This window comes from Rana temporaria, chromosome 2 (genome assembly GCF_905171775.1).
Source record: "Rana temporaria chromosome 2, aRanTem1.1, whole genome shotgun sequence".
NCBI lineage: Eukaryota > Metazoa > Chordata > Amphibia > Anura > Ranidae > Rana > Rana temporaria.
Genome location: NC_053490.1, coordinates 437,286,972 through 437,307,551, shown reverse-complemented (window position 1 = coordinate 437,307,551; position 20,580 = coordinate 437,286,972).

Genomic DNA, 20,580 nt, shown 5'->3' with positions numbered 1-20,580 from the left:
AGGCCAATTACTTTTAGGGGAGCTAGATGGATAGATTGAGCGAATCCTCCTAGTAGTATAGGTCACCGGATGACAGCAGCACGTATCTGTCACCATTCCGGTCAGGAGAAAAATATAGGGGATCCGTACTAATATATGCAACCCTTACTTTCCCTGTTCCTCTTCCTTCTGTTGCCCGGGTCCCCCATGTACTCCCTTGCTCCCTCTTCCTCCCATTGTTTCAGGATTGAGAGCGGGGAAGAGGCCGATAAATATGTCAAATGTGTTGGAGCTTTGGGGTGCACACCCTAATGCCATAGGCTGCGCACACCAATGCTGTAACATAAGAAAATGTGGAAAACATTAAGCGCTGTAAATACTTTACGGATGCACTGTATGTATTACTTGGAGATTGAAAGTAAACGGCAGAGGAGAAGCTGCAAAGCATGCAGGGAATTTTTTTTTTTTTTAACAAAGCAACAACCAGAATTTAGACTATGGCATTGATTTCATTTAGTGAGCATAGCCTGTATTTAAAAGACTTGGTAATGAGATTATATAGTTTTTATGGAGTAGCAAGAGAAGCAAAAGTGGTAATGGCCCTGGATAAGCCAGATGGAGAATGACCCATAAAGGATCCCTGAAAGACGATATACGGAGATTAGATACACTATATAGGAATACGGGGACACTACAAGAAAAATATTGTGAATAGGTGACAGAAAGGTAACACATTAGTCTCTATGAGCAAACTTCCATATACAAGGTATAAAAACATATTTATAGCATTTACCATATATTGTCATGGCTTTCCAATTGTAAAGATAAATAAAGTCAACTTTTTGTTGTTTCTTTCTAGCAGACAGAGAATTAGGTTATGTGATATGGCTACAGGCTTCATGTGCTCATCTAATGATAACCACAAAAGCCCAGCACTGCATTTCTGCTCATTATTATCATACTTTATTAGTGTGCTCCACTTTACCCAGCACCTGAAATGATGTCTCTGCAAAAGAGCTTCTCCGTCTCACGTCTGCGTATAGATTGTTTTTTAAAAGATGGCTTGTGCTTAATGCTATGGAGATTTGTAGAGAAAAAAAAAAAGTAATGTGAAGCTGAGTAAATATAATTTGTGTTAGGACACGCTAATAAAGAGGCATTTTTATTTTTTTATCTTCTGAGTAAGACATTCTTTGGTTTTCCAAAATTAAAGTGTAATTATAATCAGCGCTGTCTCCAGAGGTTGCTATGTGTCCGGTAATTGGGCTTTTTAAGAATAGAGATTTCCTTTCCAGCTGGCATCCACTGAGTATATATTTCTCTTAGAGACTTCAGAGGCAAGATGTCCCCTTTGGAGTATTTAGCTCTGCCAAACCCATCATGGAGCCTCACTCCGTCTGTTGTATTCTACATAAAAGAAATAAAAACAGGGAGAAGGTGAGTAGACAAGGGAACTGAGGTAGATACTGTAGATCTCCCTGGAGACAAAAAAAAAAAAAAAGGGTTGTTAAATACAAGTAACAAAGACAATACCCATACAACTGTAACCCTAATGTGATATCCTAATTAACCCATGTATTCACCATTAATTAGGGTGACCAGACATCCCCAGTTTCAGGGGACAGTCCCCAGATTGAGGACACTGTCCCCGGACCAAATCTGTCCACTTTCAAAGACAGTCAGTGCAGGATTAAAAAAGAAAAATCTGAATTACACATCCCCACTCCGCAGCTCCCACTAGCTATGGGGGGGGGGGGGTGTATTTTTTCCATTATCTGTGCCCCTTTCTGATGATCATGAGCTGGTAGGAGCGGAGAGAATATTTCTATAGTTTCCGATGCATGCCCATTCAGCTCTGCTCGCATGTTCTTCTGCCTTGACTCAAGTCCCCGCCAGCTGCCTGCCTGCCTATCTCCTTGCCTTCCCCGGCGGAGTTATCTTCCTCCACTCCCCACCCAGTAGTAGCCCGGGGGTCCGGAGGGTAAGACTTGACAGGCTGTGAGGTGGGTGGTGACGGGCAGAGAGTCGCTGATTGCCGCCATTACTAGTAAAATAAAAATATGTCCCTGGATTTTATTTAAAAAATCTGGTCACCTTACCATTAATCCTTCTATTAGTGAGTCATATACTGTACAAGTGTCTGCTGATTGTAAATGACCAAACTTGTATACAGTTACCATGTATGATGACCAAGCGGTATGGCGTTCTTATTCTGCTGGTAAAATTCATTTTGAAAAACATGTTTCTTTGTTTTCTTCTAAAAATGTATGAATTATAAAAAAGGGTTGCTCAGTCTGCCAATGCTAACCCTAATCTGTAATATTTTTTGGAAGGATAGACACTTTTACAAAAACACTCTGAAATTCTCCAAGATGTGAACTGTGTTGAGCTTAAAGTGTATGTAAACCCGCTCACATCCTTTATAAACCACTGCCATAGTGCTGATCTATAAGGATATACAAGCCTCCTGCATGTATGCTTACCTGTCAAATGTCTCCCCTCTGTCTGTTATAAGAACTGAAAAACTGCAGATTCTGTGGGTGGATCTGTTGTCTGGAGCTTGTGGGTGGAGTGGTGATGTCAGTAACTCCCCGCCCACCTCTACACTCCCCTTGTCAACATGCATTTTGTCCTATGTATTCCTTACACTAAATTCTGCTATGATCACTAACATCCAGTCAAAATCCAGAAAAGTAACCACATGACTTCAGAAAAGGATTTGGGGTGGGAATTAAAAAAATAATGCCTGTCTCAGGCTAGTGTTTGAGATATGTAAATAACTTGTCATTCACAGCAAGGGGGAATAACGGACAAAAGTTTTCTCCTGTTTGTCCGTTTATCTCACTGAAAAAAGAAAAGAGGATCGCTCAGAGTTGGATTAACTCTTTGTGGCAAGACTGGGCACAGATGACAGGAAAACTTATACTCTACATTGTGACAGCAAAAAAAAAAAAAAAAATTGTAAAGGTTTGTTTTTTATTTTCTAAATAGGTTCCTTTAAGTTAGTAAAGCAGGAACAAAGATTGTCTCTGGACAGCCGCACTCTGAACAAATTGTAGCCTTTTATTAAAAGAAGGACAGTACTACAAGTCACAGCAAAATAAAATAAAACCTGACTTCTGACGTGTTTCGCACTGAAACTAGTGCTTAGTCACTCCTTTAAGTTAGTGCATTGTTGGTTCACTTACCCTTTCCTTTGTTTTTCCTTCTAAATGTTTTTTTTCTTTGTTTCCTTTGTCTGAATTTCCCACTTCCTGTCCTTCCTCAATAAGCTGTTCTGGCTGACTAACCCCCAGGGGGTGATGGGGGCAAGCTGATAGGAAGTGAGAAATTCAGGTAATTGAACCCACAATGCACTAGCTTAAAGGAACCTATTTAGAAAATAAAAAACAAACCTTTACAACCCCTTTAAAGTGATACTAAAATCTTTTTTTTTTTGTTAAAAATAACAAACATGTCATACCTACCTGCTCTATGCAGTGGTTTTGTCTTCTCTGGTCCCATGTCGGCGCTTCTGGCCACTCCCTCCTATTGAATGCCCCCACAGCAAGAAGCTTGCTGCTCTGTGTGTCCATTCAGACACGGAGGTAGATATTTGCCAGCACACCAAAGATCGGCACAGAGTGGTGTCCAAATGGGTAGTTTATTACATGATCACAACACAAGAAAAGTGCAACGTTTCGGAAGTCACGCAGGACCCCTTCGTCAGGGGTACTTTCCTTGTGTTGTGATCATGCAATAAACTACCCATTTGGACACCACTCTGTGTCGATCCTTGGTGTGCTGGCATATATCTACCTTGTGACTTTAACCTGTATCCAGCTGGTTGTTGCTACAGCACCCTATTTCTGAGAGCTTATACCAGGAATGTGTACGATGGGAATATGAAACATTACATTCAGACACGGAGCTGCAGCCCGGCCCTGTCCCCTTTCTCTCCTCATTGGCTTACTGACTTTGACAGCAGCGGGAGCCAATGGCTCCGCGCTGCTGTCTCAGCCAATGAGGAGGGGAGTCCCGGGCAGCCGAGGCACTCCTGCAACATTGCTGGTTCTAGATGAACCTGAGGTAAGTATTAGGGGGGCTGCTGTACACAGAAGATTTTTTTTATCTTAGTACATAGAATGCATTAGGATAAAAAAAACTTCTGACATTACAACCACTTTAATGGGTTTCAGTGTCGGTGGTTTACTACAATTGAAAACTAAATTGATTTGCAACCATTCATACAAATGTGCAAATGACACATTTTGAGTCACTTTCTTAATATATAACAAATGACTTCTCCAATCTACAGTTATTGCATCTTTCTAGACTGGGGTTCTTGAGTAGTCTCACTCTGTAGATCAGACCGTTTTGCGTGCAAATATTAGATTAATGTAAAATAATAGATTGGCAATTCTCAAATGTGATCACTATACAATAACCTTGGTGTCCATATACAGTACCTGTCATGCTTCAGGCTACCATTGTACTGCTCTGTGGTCTCTGCATTTTATTGGTTGGGGCCATAGAAGCAGATCATCTGTGCAACAAAGTTGCAGATGTGAATGAGGATAATAGCCTACTTTTCATTTAACCTGATCCATATCCAACTACGGAATTTTTAATAGTACTCTTTAAATTAAATAATAGTGTTTCTGCCCACATGTGGGATCCATGACTCTAATGCTTATGAAGATGAACTCTAAAAATGATCTTTATTGCATATTTACATGAGTCCAGCTTGGCACAGTCTGTATGTTTAATGAACTGTATACAGTGCCTTGAAAAAGTATACATACCCCTTGAAATTCTCCACATTTTGACATGTTACAACCAAAAACATAAGTGTATTTTATTGAGAATGTATATGATAGATTGTCTGCCATCCACCCAGAATTGAAAACTGAAAAGTGTTGATTTCCCCTTAGTCTAAATTGCTGGTATGTTCGCACTGATGCAACTCCAACTTTAATCGCAATAATGAATTTTTTTCCTTTTGCCTTTGCTTAACAATCTGTAGACTTTCCACATACCTTGCTTTTGTTTTTGTTTCCTCCCTATGCTTTACCTCTAAATGATGGCCTTTTCTTATCTCTATTAGCTGTCCACTTGTAAGTCTGTTTCTTAAGTGAGAATTTTTCTCTGCATAGCCAGCCATTTTTATTACCTCCCTAATTAGTAATTATAAGAACACCCCCCCCCCCCCATTCCTAATAGTATATATCTAAGCATCTCTTGGGAAAGGCACGTTTGCCAAGGGGTGGCACATTTGCAGATGGGGTTCTTTCTCAAAGTGGGGGTATTTCTATAAGTGGAAGCACTTCTGACTCTGCACTTCAGCGAATGCACAAATCGAAGGAACACAAAAAAACATGAAATTTGTAACACAGGACACCTTGTTCACACTTTCTGTTCTTCCTCCCCCTTCTAAAATGCACTGTCTGCTACTCCTTCTGACAGCTGCGTCTTCAATCCTTAAACTGTCTTTCCTTCATCCCTCTTCTCCACCCCACACCTTGTATATATCACCATCACTTCTGTCCTCTCCTTATTACTGTGTTCACCAACTCTGGCTAACTCTAAATTTACACGCCCAATACTCCATACCACTGGGCAATGTCCCTTCATATAAATCACATTCCCACATTACCTCCCTCACCCTTCTCCTATCCTCTGGTGATGTATCACCAAACCCTGGGCGTCCTTCATCTTACTGTGCTCATCACACCCATTACTCTACACCCTCTGTATGCAGCTGCAATGCACACAATCTAGTTCCCATTTCTCTACTTCCCAAGACCTCTGAAAAACGCACGGTGTCATGCGGAGTCCCCCAAGGATCCCCTTTGTCGCTGGTGCTGTTTAATATCTATCTTCGCCCCCTTTTTGAAATCATCAGCAGCCAAAAGCTACTTTACAACTCTTTTGCGGATGACACACAATTGTACTTTCGCATTTGCAACAAAAAGGATCATCATCTCGATCTAGAGAAATGCCTCACTTTGATAGAGAACTGGATGACGAAGAGTTATCTTAAACTCAACGGCTCAAGAACAGAACTTCTCCTGTTTCACACCAATCGAAAGAATCAACCGGCAACACCCTGGACACCTCCGCCCATTCTGGGCAAAATCATCACCCCTAGCACCAAAGTCAAACGTCTCGGAGTCATCTTCGACACCTACATGACAATGGATGCACAAATAGGGTCAGTAGTCAGCGGATCGCACCATCTGCTGCGCCTACTGCGCAGACTTATTCCATTTATTCCTAAAGAAGACATAGCAGTTGTGGTGGGAACAATTGTCAACTCCAGACTTGACTATGCAAATGCCCTTTACCTCTGACTCCCAAAGTACCAAATCACTCGCCTGCAGGTCGTTCAAAATACGGCCGCGCGTCTTGTGACTGGGAAAAAAACATGGGAATCTATTTCCCCCTCACTGAGAAGCCTTCACTGGCTCCCAGTGAAAGACAGAATCACCTTCGAAGCACTCTGTCTGACGCATAAATGTATCTTGGGAAATGCCCCCCAATATCTATGCGAAAAACTAAAGGTTGTAACCCCAATCGCGTTCTGCGATCCTCCAACCAAAATCTACTCCAAATCCCCAAAACCAGATACAAGTCCAAAGGAGAAAGAAGATTTGCTGTCCAAGGCCCTCGACTTTGGAACACTTTACCAACCTCCAACCACTTGGCCTTTAGGAGAAAGATCAAAACCCATCTCTTTTGAGGTCAAAGGAGAAATGGTCAAACAAGCGCCCAGAGGCGATTCAGTTCGCATGTGCAGCGCTATATAAGTTTTTCACTCACTCACTCACTCACTCACTCACTCACTCACTCACTCACTCACTCACTCAGACTCCCGTTCTCTTGCGCCCTTTGGAACGCTCACTCTGTCTGTAACAAACTCACCTCCCTCCACAATCTTTTTATCACTAACTAATTTCATCTACTGGCCCTTGCCGAAAACCTGGCTTCACGAATCCGACACTGCGTCTTCTGCTGCTCTATCCCACAGTGGTCTTCTTTGGACTCACTCCCCCAGACCCAGTGGACGCAAAGGAGGGGGTGTTGGAATTCTTTTAGCCCCACATAGCACCTTTCGAGTACTTCACCCACCTCCCTCTCTGCCACTCTTCTCATTTGAGGCACACTGCATTCGTCTCTTCTCCCCAGTTTCTCTAAGGATACCTGTGATCTACCGGCCCTCTGGCCCAGTATCATCCTTTCTTGATGACTTCAATGCCTGGCTACCCTACTTTCTCTCTTCTGAAATACCCACTAATGCTAACACTCCTGCAACTTCCAAACTTCTCAGTCTAACCTCCTCCTTTGACCTGAAGCAATGGATACATGCTCCTACTCACTCCGAAGGCGATACCCTTGACCTTTTCTCACCTATGCACTCCATGCAACCTCTCCAACTATCCTTACCCTCTCTCTGATCACTACCTTATTAACTTCACTCTCTCCCTCTCCTCCGCCTCCTCTCCCCCCAAACGCCCAACGGTTACTCATAGAAACCTTCCCCATATCAACCTTTCTCTTCTATACTCTGCGACTGACCACCTCTATGACAAAATCGCACCCCTGTCCTGCACCCACCTAGCCACTTCTGTCTATAATATTTCACTTCTAGCATCACTGGACAGACTGGCCCCCCCCTCACTACACAAAGATCAAAGGCCCTGTCCCCTTCAACCCTGGAAAACAGATGATACTAGAAGTATGAAAAAACACAGCCGTGCTCTAGAGCAACGTTTCTCAACCAGTGTGCCGCGGCACACTGGTGTGCCGTGAAGAGTCCCCAGGTGTGCCGCGGCAAAATGGTCCCAAATATTGTAACACTACTGCTGGGCATTTGTCTTTACAGCGGTGCCGGTCCGCTGTGTAAAACTCACTTCCCGGCACTCAGGAAGCTGTGCGGGCCTCCCGACCGCGTCTTGCCAACCGAATACGTCATCGGTTGCTATGGGAGGGTCGGATGCACGCACTGCTTCTGTGACGTGAGAGCCGCAGGTACCGTCCTTAACTCTGCCTGGCGCGCTTTTCCCTGAGGGGGAAGAAGAAAGGGTAGAAGAGCCACTGTGACCGACACTGCTCCCCTGCCCGCAGACATGGCCACCCGCTCAGAGAGGGAGAAGGCCCTGAAGCTGAAAAAGCAGCACCAGGCCATCCTGTCTCGTATGCTGAGGGAGGAGGACAACAAGTATTGCGCTGACTGCGAGGCCAAGGGTAAGGTGGTGAGGGGGGGCTCTGCTATGAATAACCAGCTGTCACAGTCACTGACACCCCACATCCTCCATTCATGGCTACAGCACTCTGGATCTGATTGGTTGTTGTGCAGCTCTGACAGTTCTTCTTTCAGTGTATGTGTGCATGTGTACACATGTCTGTTAGTGTGTGTCTGACAAAAGTAGTTCTGATGGTACAGGAATAGGGGGGGTCAGGATTAAAAGTAAAATACATACAGACAGATGCGCACGCACACAAACCGACGCACACAAACAGACACACGTGTGTGTTTGTATGTGTGTCTGTTTGTGTGCGTGCGCATCTGTCTGTATGTATGTTACTTTTAATCCTGACCCCCCCTATTCCTGTACCATCAGAACTACTTTTGTAGGGCTTGTTCGAGATAGCAGCAAGGACTGCTGCTCCTCTGAAAAGCAATTTGTGTTCATATCGCTTTTCAGGGGCATTTGTCAGCCAGTAAAGAGGCATATCTTGCCTCCTCACCACCTGTTTTAAGCCCGTAAATGCAATGCACACAGTTGCGGGGTAGTTGCAGTACAGCCCCAATCACCCTGGGTATACCTCCAGCTGCAGCCACAGCATGTTTACACCCCCAGCTGTTGCCTCTGCAGCTAAAGGGGCAAAAGTTGGGGGTGGTAAAAACGGCTCAACCATGTGGTTTTACTGCCCCTCCAGCCTGACATGTGAACAAGCTCTTGGTTCTGTATGGATGCGTGCTGCGTGTAGGGCAGCCCATTCATTTCCCTACCCACAGTAATGCGGGGAAAGAAGTCCCCGACCCTTTTTTTTTTAAATTGTGCCACAACAAAAGCAACCCATGTTTGCCAATGGATGGGGCACCATTAAGATTTAATGGCACCCCTAAAGAGCAGAGCATTTGTCTGTGTGTCAAGAACGAGCGCGATTTTGCACGTGTTCCGCAACACACAGCGACGTGAACCAAGTCTTGGACAGGGGTGCCTCAAGACTGAAAATATTTTTCAAGGGCGCCCCGACTGGAAAAAGGTTGAGAAACACTGCTCTAGAGTGCCTGTGGCGTAAGACGAAGTCCCAGAAAGATTTCGACCAGTATAAATCTGCCCTCCAAAAATACAATTACAGCCTCCTCACTGCCAAGCAGACCTATTTCATCACCCTCATTAAAAACGTATCATCCCATCCCCGTCAACTCTTCTCTACCTTCAACTCTCTACTTCGTCCCCCACTGCCTCCACCCACTAACTCACTCATTGCCCTGGAGATCACCAATCACTTCAAACAGAAGATTGATACAATTCGCAATGAGATCTCTACTGTTCAGATACCCTCCATGCTATACACCTCATGCCCAGAGGTACAATCATTACTTCCCTCTTTCAACTCCACCACTATAGACGAGTTTGCTAAATTACTTGCTAATGTCCATCTTACCACCTGCCCTCTGGATACTGTTCCAGCGCAAATGCTACATTCACCCTCTGGCTCTATTCTACACTCTCTAACCCACATCTTCAATCTCTCCCTTTCTTCTTGCATCCTCCCTAACTCTTTGAAACATGCACTTGTCAGCCCCATACTTAAAAAGCACACACTGGACCCATCCAATTTTGACAACCTACGCCCCATCTTCTCGCTCCCCTTTTTATCCAAACTCCTTGAACGTCTAGTCTACAACCGACTGAGCGTCCACCTTGCCGATAATAACCTTCTTGATCCCCTTCAGTCTGGATTTCGTCCTAAACATTCCACAGAAACTGCTCACCTAAAACTAACAAACAATATACTAATGCCCAAAACTAAGGGACACTATTCTGTACTCCTACTCCTGGACCTCTCTGCTGCCTTTGATACAGTTGACCACCCACTCCTCCTCAAAAAACTCCACACTTTTGGTCTCCATGACTGTACTCTTCGCTGGTTCTCTACCTACTTATCCAACCGCACCTTTAGCGTTACTTACAATTCTACTTCCTCCTCTCCTCTTCCTTTTTCTGTTGGGGTCCCCCAAGGTTTTGTTTTTGGACCCCTCCTATTTTAAATCTACACCTCCTCCCTGGGTCAGCTGATAGCCTCCCATGGCTTCCAATACCATTTCTACGTTGGCGACATTCAAATCTATTTCTCTGCCCTTCAACTCGCCCCTTCATTTTCCTCACGTATCACTAATTTATTATCAGATATATCAGTTTGGATGTCACACCACTTCCTCAAACTCAACCTATCCAAAACCAAACTTATCAGTTTTCCTCCCCCACGTGCCTCTTCCACTGATCTCTCTGTCAAAACTGATGGCACAACCATAAGCCCATCCCCACATGCCAAGTTCCTAGGAGTAGTCCTGGACTCTGAACTCTCCTTCAAGTCCCACATCCAATCACTGTCCAAATCTTGCCACCTCAACCTCTGCAACATCTCCAAAATACGCCCCTTTCTAACCAATGACACAACAAAACTCCTAATTCACTCCCTGGTCACCTCTCGCCTCGATTACTGCAACTCCCTCCTAATTGGCTTACCTTGGCATACTCTTTCCCCCCTTCAGTCCATCATGAATGCTGCTGCCAGACTCATCCACCTTACCAACCGCTCTGTCTCTGCTACTCCTCTCTGTCAATCCCTCCACTGGCTTCCGCTCGCCCAACAAATTAAATTCAAATTACTAACAACTACCTACAAAGCCATTCACAACTCTGCCCCTAGCTACATCACTGACCTAGTCTCTAAATACCAACCTAATTGTTCTCTTCGTTCTTCTCAAGACCTCCTGCTCTCTAGCTCTCTCATCACCTCTTCCCATGCTCGTCTCCAGGACTTTTCCAGAGCCTCTCCAAGCCTATGGAACTCCTTACCCCAATCTGTCCGTCTATCTCCTTCTCTATTAGCTTTTAGAGGATCTCTGAAAACCCTCCTCTTTAGAGATGCCTATCCTACCCACACCTAACAACTGTATTTTAATTTTGTCCATCTGATCATCCCTCCACAGCTACTAACCTTTGTTCCACTTAACCCTCCCTTCTAGACTGTAAGATCTAACGGGCAGGGCCCTCTGATCCTTCCTGTATTGAAACTGTACTGTCTTCCCTGATGTTGTAAAGTGCTGCGCAATCTGTTGGCGCTATATAAATCCTGTATAATAATAATAATAATTGATCAACACAAAGTGTCACATAATTGTAGAATGGAAGGAAAATTATGAATGGTTTTCCATTTTTTTTTTTTTTTACAAATAAATATGTGAAAAGTGTGGCATGCACTTGCATTTAGCCCCCTTTAATCTGATAACCCTAACTAAAATCTAGTAGAACCAATTGCCTTCAGAAGTCATCCAATTAGAAGATACAAGTCCACCAGTGTGTAATTTAATCTTAGTATAAATACAGCTGTTCTGTGAAACCCTCAGTGGTTTGTTAGAGAACCTTAATGAACAAACAGCATCATGAAGGCTAAGGAACACACCAGACAGGTGAGGGAAAAAGTTGGAGAAGTTTAAAACAGGGTTAGGTTATTAAAATATGTCCCTCGCTTTCAACATCTCACAGAGCACTGTTCAATTCCTCATTGGAAAATGGAAAGAGTATGGCACAACTGCAAACCTACCAAGACATGGCCATCTGCCTAAACTGACAGGTCTGCAAAGGAGAGTATTAATCAGAGAAGCAGCCAAGAGGCTCATGGTAACTCTGGAGGAGCTACAGAGATCCACAGTTAAGGTGGAAGAATCCGTCCACAGGACAACTATTAGTGGTGCACTTCACAAATCTGTCCTTTATGGAAGAGTGTCAAGAAGAAAGCCCTTGTTGAAAGAAAGCCATAAGAAGCCATGTGGGGGGGAACACAGCAAACATGTGGAAGAAGGTGCTCTGGTCAGATGAGACCAAAATGTTACTTTTTGGCCTAAAAGCAAAACACTGAGGGCCAGATTCACAACCGAGATACGACGGCGTATCTCCAGATACGCCGTCGTATCTCTGAGTTGCGCCGTCGTATCTATGCGCCTGATTCTTAGAATCAGTTACGCATAGATTTCCCTTAGATCCGACAGGCGTAACTGTGTTACACCGTCGTATCGTAAATGCATATTTATGCTGGCCGCTAGGTGGCGCTTCCGTTGAATTCTGCGTTGAGTATGCAAATTAGCTAGATACGCAAATTCACAAACATACGCAGTACATTTACGCTGTTAACGTTAGGCTTTTCCCGGCGTATAGTTACCCCTGCTATATGGTGGCGTAAGTGCGGCGTACCAATGTTAGGTATGGCCGTCGTTCCCGCGACGAAATTTGAAAATTTTACGTCATTTGCGTAACTCGTCCGTGAATGGGGCTGGACGTAATTTACGTTCACGTCAAAACCAATACGTCCTTGCGGCGTATTAGGAGCAATGCACACTGGGAGATTTCCACGGCCGTTCATGAAAAACTTCAATCACGTCGGGTCACACAACATTTACATAAAACACGCCCCCCTGTTCCAAATTTGAATTAGGCGGGCTTACGCCGGCTGATTTACGCTACACCGCCGCAACTTACGGAGCAAGTGCTTTGAGAATACAGCACTTGCCCGTCTAAGTTGCGGAGGCGTAACGTAAATCGGATACGTTACGCCGCCGCAAAGATATGCGGATGTACCAGAATCTAGCCCTATGTGTGGCCGAAAACTAACACTGCACATCACCCTGAACACACCATCCCCACTGTGAAACATGGTGGTGACAGCATCATGTTGTGTGGATGCTTTTCTTCAGCAGGCACAGGGAGGCTGGTCAGAGTTGATGGGAAGATGGATCGAGCCAAATACCGGGCAATCTTAGAGTCTGCAAAAGACTTGAGACTGGGGCGGACGTTCATCTTCCAGCAGGACAACGACCCTAAACATACAGCCAGAGCTACAATGGAATGGTTTGGATAAAAGCATATTCATCTTTTAGATTGGCCCAGTCAAAGTCCAAATCTAAATCCAATTCAGAATCTGTGGCAAGACTTGAAAATTGCTGTTCACAGATGCTCTCCATCCAATCTTACCAGAGCTTAAGCTATTTTGCAAAGGAATGGGCAAAGCTGGTAGAGATATTCCCAAAAACACTTGCAGCTGTAATTGCAGCAAAAGGTGGTTCTACAAAGTACTGACTCTGGGGGCTGAATACAAATGCACGCCACACTTTTCACATATTTATTTGTAAACATTTTTTTTACAATTTATAATTTTCCTTCAACTTTACAATTTTTTGCCACTTTGTGTTGGTCTAACACATAAAATCCTAATAAAATATATATATGTGTTTTTGGTTGTAACATGACAAAACGTGGAAAATTTAAAGGGATATGAATACTTTTTCAAGGCACTGTATCTTATACCAGAGTGTCCACTGTAGAAGCTGAAAATCAATGAAAAAGTAATTGTTATTGCCGTGATACCTGCAATCTTCCAGGTCTTGCTGGGATTCTGTGGGAGTGGCACTGCACACTAGCCACAGGTGGTTGCTCATTCAGCACTACCGCCATTCAAAGAATGCCCTGTATTTTGTTTAGCGAATACAATCTCCAATCTCCAGATACGCCGTCGTAACTCTGAGTCCGAGCCGTCGTATCTATGCGCCTGATTCTTAGAATCAGTTACGCATAGATTTGTATTAGATCCGACCGGCGTAAGTCTCTTACGCCGTCGTATCTTTACTGCATATTTATGCTGGCCGGCTAGGGGCGTGTACGCTGATTTACGCCTAGAAATATGTAAATCAGCTAGATACGCCAATTCACGAACGTACGCCCGGCCGACGCAGTACAGATACGCCGTTTACGTTAGGCTTTTCCCGGCGTAAAGTTACCCCTGCTATATGAGGCGTACCAATGTTAAGTATGGACGTCGTTCCCGCATCGAATTTTGAAAATTTTACGTCGTTTGCGTAAGTCGTTCGCGAATAGGGCTGGGCATCATTTACGTTCACGTCGAAAGCATTGGCTTCTTGCGGGTTAATTTGGAGCATGCGCACTGGGATACTTTCACGGACGACGCATGCGCCGTTCGTAAAAAGCGTCATTTACGTGGGGTCACATTAAATTTACATAACACACGCCCACATCTACCACATTTGAATTAGGCGGGCTTACGCCGGCCTATTTACGCTACCCTGCCGCAACTTTGGTTTGAGAATACGGCACTTGCCTGTCAAAGTTGCGGAGGCGTAACGTAAATAGGATACGTTACGCCCGCACAAAGATACGCGATTCTACGTGAATCCGGGCCAAGGTGTTCTGTGTTTGAACAAAGTGGAGAAGAAAGGCAGTGATTTCAACCTTGTCAGAGGACGACTTATATTGTTTGAAAAAAACACAAGGCATTCCTTGAATAGCGGTAGTGCTGAGCAAGAAATCCCCTGTGGTTAGTGCGCATAGGGAAACTCGCTTGCATAGAAACACGGGAGATCACAGCTATCACTGTAGCATCCCTGACTAGTGACTACTACACATATTGTCAGCTTTCCCAGCACCCATTGGATATGATACATTTTTATCTTGTGCCAATGTGAACCAATGTAAGTATACAGTAAAGATCATACCTGGAGTTGAGCTTTAACCTCCCTAACACAAAAAAATCACTGCATCACTTCATCTATACTTTATTGAAGGAAACCCGAACAAAGGAATTATCATAACTGTAATTTTCTTACCTTTTCTACGCTTAAGTTACTTAGCTCATGTTATAGTGGCTTCACAATCTCCTTAGGCAACCAGGTTCCCATTCTCTATTCTGGGAGCGATTGCAGACAATCGGGCGATGGCGTCATCCTCAGGTGCAGTTTCTTATGGCACAGACCATCTTTGTTATTGTCATTATGGAGTCCTCCTGTCAGCTTCAGTTGCTGATCCTGAAAGTTTATGTAGACAATCCCACATGGGCATACCCTTTCTCACTACTTGCTTTACACTAATTTTCTAAGGTTAAACATTTCCTAAGTCAACCTCTAGATGGCATTATTGTATCATACATGCCACAGGTCATATATGTCAAAAGGTCAAGCTGTTGTTGACCACAGTTACCTTAATGCATTGTTTTCCCATTATTCCTGTAAAGACCATGGGAATAGTTAACTGACAACTGACATTTGCCCAACATGCAACAATAGTATCTAGACTAATACATCTTACTAACCGATACGTGACTGCTGTCCCTCTCTGCCAATCTCTTCACTGGCTTCCACTAGGCCAATATATAAAATTCTAAATACTAACCACAAAGTACAAAGCCATCCATAACATCACCCCCTAGCTACATCACCAACCTCATCTGTCGATATTGTCTAAATCGTCCTCTCCGCTCCTCATAAAACATCTTCTGGCTCCGTTGTAAGTTCCTTGCATACTCGCCTCCAGGACTTTTCCAGAACCTCTGCCATCCTCTGGAATTCCCTACTCCAGTGTGTCCAGTCAGCTCTTACACTGTTCGCCTTTAAACAATCCTTGAAAACTCATTTATTCAGGCAAACAAGAAAATCAGAAAGCACACAAACACACACATACAGTATCTCACAAAAGTGAGTTACACTATTCACATTTTTCTAAATATTTTATTATATTTTTTCATGTCACAACACTGAATAAATTACACTTTGCCACAATGTAAAGTAGTGAGTGTAAAGTTTGTAAAAAAGTGTAAATTTGCTGTCCCCTCAAAATAACTCAACACAAAACCACTATTGTCTAAGTACAAATTGGGCCCAATTAGCCATGTTCCCTCCCCGGTGTCATGTGACTTATTAGTGTTACAAGGTCTCAGGTGTGAATGGGGAGCAGGTGTGTTAAATTTGTTGTTATCACTCTCACTCTCCCATACTGGTCACTGGAAGTTCAACATGGTACCTCATGGAACTCTCCGAGGATCTGAAAAAAATAATTGTTGTTCTACATAAGCTGCAGCACAGTGACCAAAACCATACAGTAACTTACCAGGACAGGTTCCACTCGGAACAGGCCTCGCCATGGTCGACCAGAGAAGTTGAGTGCACGTGCTTAGCATCATATCCAGAGGTTGTCTTTGGGAAATAGATGTTTGAGTGCTTCCAGTATTGCTGCAGAGGTTGAAGGGGTGGAGAGGTCAGCCTGTCAGTGCTCAGACCATATGCCACACACTGCATCAAATTGGTCTGCATGGCTGTTGTCCCAGAAGGAAGACTCTTCTTAAGACAATGCACAAGAAAGCCCGCAACAGTTTGCTGAAGATAAGCAGACTAAGGACGTGGATTACTGGAACCATGTCCTGTGGCCTGATGAGACCAAGATAAACTTATTTGGTTCAGATGGTGTCAAGCGTGTGTTGTGGCAACCAGGCGAGGAGTACAAAGACAAGTGTGTCTTGCCTACAGTCTATCATGGTGGTGGGAGTGTCATGGTCTGGGGCTACATGAGTGCTCCTGCACTGGGGAGCTACAGTTCATTGAGATAACCATGAATGTCAACATGTACTGTGACATACTGAAGCAGAGCAGGATTCCCTCCCTTCTGAGACTGGGCTGCAGGGCAGTATTCCAATATAATAACAACCACAAACACACCTCCAAGATGATCACATCCTTGCTAAAGAAGCTGAGGGTAAAGGTAATTGACTGGCCAAACATGTCTCCAGACCTAAACCCTATTGAGTCTCTGTGGGTCATCCCCAAATGGAAGGGGAGGATAGCAAGGTCTCTAACATCCACCAGCTCTGTGATGTTGTCATGGAGGAGTGGAAGAGGACTCCAGTGGCAACTAGGGTTGCCACCTCATCCCTTTAAAACCGAACACATATGAATTACACAGGTTCTGAGGCTAATTTAATGCAGGTAAGGCACCAAATGAGTCTAATTACCACCTTAATTAGCCACAGAACCTGTGTAATTAATATGTGTTCGGTTTTAAAGGGATGAGGTGGCAACCCTAGTGGCAACCTGTGAAGCTCTGGTGAACTCCATTCCCAAGAGTGTTAAGACAGTGCTGGAAAATAATGGTGGCCACATAAATGTTGATACTTTGGGCACAATTTGGATATTTTCAAAGGGTATGCTCGCTTTTGTTGCCAGCAGTTTAGACATTAATGGTTGTGTGTTGATTGTTTTTTGAGGGGACAGGAAATTGACACTGTTATACAAGCTGTACACTCACTACTTTACATTGTAGCAAAGTATCATTTCTTCAGTGTTGTCACATGAAAAGATATAATATTTACAAAAATGTGAGGGGTGTACTCACTTTTGTGAGATACTGTATATTCAATGCAACACACTTACAGGGTCACTTATCTTGAACACAGTATATTGTATGTAATTTAGAAATTCTCCTTTTACTCTGACTTCCCTAAGCTTGTTCCAGGTCAGGGAAATTAATGAGGCAAAATACAGGAAGTCGGGTAACCCAGTCAGAAGCAGGTCAGCAATTCCAATCTCCACACTTCTCTTGCTTCGGTTCTGTTTTCCTGATCCTGGATTTACTGACCCGAAACAAGCATGCAGCGTGTAAAGTTTTGATAACTTCTCCATGATACAAAAAGTAGAATACTGGAAAGAGTGCCGTGCAAGTTAGTGCAGCCAGCCACCGATCACTGATTTCAATAGGCTGCCTGCATGAATCTGCATGAAACACTTGTGCATTAGGGTTGCCACCTTTTCTTCAAACCCGAACAATTTAGAGGTGCACAGCAATCTTTTTTTATCGTATGAACCATACGTATATTTTGCTCTTAAAGTGGGGTTCCGGGCATAATTTTTTTTTTTTTTGCAAGCTAAAATTAATTAAATAATCCCTAAAACATATTGGCCCAGATTCACAGAGAGCGGGCGCACATTACGCCGCCGTAGCACAAACAATGTATGCTACGCCAACGCAGCGCAGAGAGGCAAGCATGGAATTCACCAAGCCAGTGCTCCCAACGCTGCGCTGGGTTTCAAAGGCGTATGCCGGCGTAGGTGGAAGTGGGTGTGAGCCATGCAAATGAAGCGTGACCCCATGCAAATGATGGGCCGAGCGCCAGACAGATACGTATCACGAACTGCGCATGCGCCGAGACGTGGACGCATCCCCATGCTCACAACCACGTCGGAACAACTGCCTAAACTACGCCGGATCACTGCGTACGGTGTGAACGTAACCTACGCCCAGCCAGACACGTCCAACGTAAAATACGCCAGCTTGTGTTCCCTGGTGCAGACCTTTGTCTGCTGCTGGATTACACCTCCTTTATGTGGAATAACTTTACGCCGGACGTACAACTTACGTGCACTGCGTCGGGCGCACGTATGTTCGTGAATCGCCGTATTTCACGAATTTGCATTTTTGAATGGCTAATCAATAGAAGCGCCACCATGCGTCCAGCCTAAATGTGCGGCCACCCTACGCCGGCGTAGGCAATATTTAAGTTTATTTTGCAAAGAAAATATACAAAAATCAAATACTTTCAACAGGGTACATTCTGCTCTGTACTGCGACGCAGCGCATAAATACACTACATATCAATACAGTTCCAAGCATACAATTAAATTACATTCATTCATCCATTCTGCCGGAGGGGTAATTGTTAGGCCTAGTACACACGAGAGGATCGATCCGCGGAAACGGTCCGGAGGACCGTTTCCACGGATAAATCCTCTGGCGGATTTTGATCTCATGGTTGTACTAACCATGAGATCAAAATCCCCGCGGAATTCCCTCCGTGGTGACGTGTCGCGCCGTCGCCGCGATGATGACACGGCGACGTGCGCGACGCTGTCATATAAGGACTTCCACGCATGCGTCGAATCATTACGACGCATGCGAGGGATGGAATCGGACGGATTGATCCGCTGAGTCTGTACAGACCAGCGGATCAATCCGCTGGACTGGATTCCAGCGGATAGATTTCTTAGCATGCTAAGAAATCTTGATCCGCTGGAAATCCATCCCCGGGGAAAAAAATCCGCGGAAAAATATCCGCTGGATCGTACACACCAGGGGATCTATCCGCTGAAACCGGTCCGCGGATCAATTCCAGCGGATCGATCCTCTCGTGTGTACGGGGCCTTAGTGTTGGCTTTGGGAAGTGTGAAAAAGAGTGTAACAGAAACTCTCAGCCTACACAACTGCAGCCAGCAACCCTGCTGAGAAGCAATAGTCTGGTCTGAATATTGTGTCCGGGTTTCAGACGGTCTGAAACCCGAACGCATGATTCAGTGTAAAGTGTAATGTCAGTGTAAACATACAGGCGGGGAAGGGGAAATCTTCAGACGTCCTCTTCCTCCTTAAAGTCCATCAAGGTATAGTCTCTCAGTAGGCTGAAGATCAGTCTGCGACAGTCCTCGATGGAAATCCTCTGCCGCTGGTGGACGCGGCGGTTTCTGGCGTACCATAAAGCGTCCTTAAAGCAACACAGCACCCTGTCCATTTTGGAGCTGTGTGTTAGTGGGCGTCCTGACTCCTGAAAAAATAAGGATGCTTAAAAGCAAAACGGAAGGATGAGGTAAGTGAAGGAGGACTGCACTAAGGTAAAGTAAGCCATTTAGGGAAAAAAAATTGTACCTTTACAACCCCTTTAACCAATTAAAGACCGCCTCCTGCACATATACGTCGGCAGAATGGCTCGGCTGGGCACAAGCATGTACCTGTATGTCCTCTTTAAGTGCCCAGCCGTGGGTCGCGACCCGGTCCGAATCTCCGTGACCACGGCCGCGGGACCCACGGACCCGATTACCGCTGGAGTCCCGCGATCAGTCCCCGGAGCTGAAGAACTAGGAGAGCTGTGTGTAAACACAGCTTCCCCGTTCTTCACGGTGGCACTGTCATTGATCATAGGGAATACACGATCAATGACGTCACATGTCCAACCCCGCCCCCCTACAGTTCGAAATACATATGAGGTCACACTTAACGCCTTCAGCGCCCCCTAGTGGTTAACTCCCAAACTACAATTGTCATTTTCACAGTAAACAATGCATTTTTATAGCATTTTTTGCTGTAAAAATGACAATTTTCCCAAAAATGTGTCAAAATTGTCCGATGTGTCCGCCATAATGTCGCGGTCACGAAAAAAAATTGCTGATCGCCGCCATTAGTAGTAAAAAAAAAATTATTAATAAAAATGCAATAAAACTATCCCCTATTTTGTAAACACAATTAGCCAGATTCAGAAAGACTGGCTTAACTTTGTGCGGGCGTAGCGTATCTCAGATACACTACCCCACCGTAACTTAGTGAGGCAGGTACCGTATTCACAAACAACTTGCGTCCTAAGTTACGGTGGCGTAGTGTAAATGGGCCGACGTAAGCGCACGTAATTCAAAATAGGCTGTAGTGGGCGTGTTGTATGGTAATGACTCGTGACCCCACGTAAATGACGCGCCGAACGAACGGCGCATGCGCCGTCCGTGGACGTATC